The following is a 2,685-nucleotide window of genomic DNA, read 5'->3' as shown; positions in this document are numbered from 1 at the left end:
AGCATGCAAGGCAAGCGCTCTACCACTGAGCCACCTTCCCAGCCTCACATTGTTCTGTTTTCATACATGCCAGCAATCTACTTCAACCATATCCATCTTTTTCCATTCTCTTCCATTTTTTTCTTTTAATATTCATCTGAAACATCCATTCTAGTGTCCTAGAAAGTAGAGCATATTTCTTTCACAAAGGAGCCTGGTTCTTTTACACAAAGCCCCCAGCACCCACAATGAGAACTTCCATTTTTCCCATTGTTCACTCAATGGAAGTAGAGTGTATCTTCTGAATGTGAATGAACCTGTCTAGGCGTGGAAAGCCTAGATGAAAAGTACATCCATCTTTACAAATCTAGCACCTCACCTGAAGTTTCTTTACTGTAGTAGGAAGTACTGGCTTACTCAGATGGATCAGCGGCTAGTTGGGAACTCCTAGCCACTGTTCCAATTTTTCATGAAGTTAAGAGTTACCTGAGTGTTTGTTATAAATCAGATTACTGGATTTTGCTTTAAATCTAAAATAGCAGATTATCCAAGGGAAGAGAACAAAAAAGTGTGTTACTAACAAATGCCCAGGTTATTCTTGTCATTGTTGAGTCCATTTTAGGTCAGGGAATTATTAAGAACATTCTAAACTAAATATTTGCTGTGCTCCCCTGTCTTTCTGCAGTGGAGCAGGTTTGACAGCAACAGGACAGTCTTTCCTAAGGTTCCCAGCCCTTTATAGTAGAAGGAATGAAATGTATTTTCAATACAGAAAAACTTCCAAGATACATGTTTGGAACTGTGAAGAAAGCCTGGGCTTGCAGACCTAGATTATGGAGTACGTTTCCATAGAACAGACTAGAAACCCAAACTTGGGGGAAAATGTGGCCCTAGAATAGCATACCTAATATATTCTAGGAGCTTTTGTAACAGCTATCCTGAGAGTGATACCTCATCGCTTTGCCATATTCCCTAATTAAATGAGAACCACAGGTGTCTTCTGCCAACAGTTGGGGTGGACTTTGAGCCTGCTTACCACAACCTCCTTATAGATTCTCAACATTGCTAGCAGAGTGCGGTGGTGCACACTTGTTCTTGCAGAATATAGGAAGCAAAGGCAGGAGGATGGCAAGATCAGGCTCAGCCTACATAGTGAGTTCTGAGCTCCAGAAACCAAACATAGTATATCAAAGACTAGAATTTAGGAAATATATGCAAAAACCACTAGGGTGAAAATATCTTCTTAACTTGCTGTTTTCCTTTCACAACCCCCCTCCCCATCCCCTTCCCACCCTGCTGGGTCCTGGGGCTTGAGTTTAGGGCCTGGATACTGTTGCTGAACTTTGTGTTCAAGTCTAGCACTCTACAACTTGAGCCACAGCTCCACTTCTAGCTTTTTGGTGGTTAATTGGAGATTTAAAAAAAAATCTCACACAATAATAATAACAATAATCATAATAATAATAAAATCTCAAGAGACTTTCCTGCCAGGGCTGGTTTTGTTCAGATCTCAGCCTCCAGAGTAGCCAGAATTGCAGTTGTGAGCCACTGGCACAGACTTCATGTTTTTGCATAATAATTCCTTATTGGTTTGACGTCACTTCATTGATTTTAAAATACTTTTTATATTTTGTCCAATTTTTCTTTTTTAAGTTGTTTTCAACAGGAAGGTTGATCTGGGTAATCTGATTTTAAGATTGTGAAAGTCCTAAAAGCTTCTTAGACTCATGTGGGCTGATGTTTGGGAAAATAAGCTTATAAGGATAAGAGCAGGAGGGTAAATTAGGTTTTGAAATAATCCAAGTGAGGGATGAGGCTGTGTGTCTAAGGTGACAACACAGCAAGAACTCAGACAGAAAGGGTGGATAGTTTTTTAAATAAGTCATATAAAAACAAACATTTAAGCTGGGCATTGGTGGCTTATGTCTATAATCTTAGCTACTTAAGAGGCTAGTATCTGAGGATCATGGTTCCAAGCCAGCCCAGGTAGATAAATCTGAGAGACTCTTATCTCCAATTAACTAGCCAAAGCTGGAAGGGGTACTCAAGTGGTAGAGCACTGTCCTTGAGCAGAAAAACCAAGCAAGAGTACAAGGCACTTAGTTCAAGCCTCCAATACCACCGCCTATCTTTCCCCTTCCCCCCAAATTAAACAATTTTACATCAGTTAAAAACTGGGATGGTACAGAAGCACCTAAAAATTATGCAGTTCACAGGGTTATGTTACATTCCAGGGGTTTTTGCCTTCATACCTTGCCCTCTGCTGCAACAATACCAAACACCAAACCATCTGTTAAAGTCCTCTATATGTTCCCAGCTATAACAGTTAACAGAAATCCTGTGTTAATCAGTGACAAATGGGGAATTAAAGATGCACTGGGAGTTCCAGACACATGGCCCAACTTCAGGGGTTCCATACATCAGGTTTGATTACATACTACATTATAAGGGGAAAAAGACATAAGACTTTATGGATAAGAAGGGAATGATTTTTTTAATCTGGTGATTTTTTTTTTGAGGACTCAACAATCCATCTATTCTGTGTTATCTATCTTTATTGACATTGATTATCCTCCTTCAATTAGTTTTACTTTAAATGGGCAAATATTGGCCAACCTGTTATTTCTGCTAATTATTTATTCAACCACTGGATCTGTGACTCTTTTGTTTTTGAAACAGAAGGAATTTTTTTATTTTTTATTTTTT

This window comes from Dipodomys ordii, unplaced genomic scaffold (genome assembly GCF_000151885.1).
Source record: "Dipodomys ordii isolate 6190 unplaced genomic scaffold, Dord_2.0 Scaffold216, whole genome shotgun sequence".
Taxonomy (NCBI): domain Eukaryota; kingdom Metazoa; phylum Chordata; class Mammalia; order Rodentia; family Heteromyidae; genus Dipodomys; species Dipodomys ordii.
Note: the sequence above shows the minus strand (reverse complement) of the source record.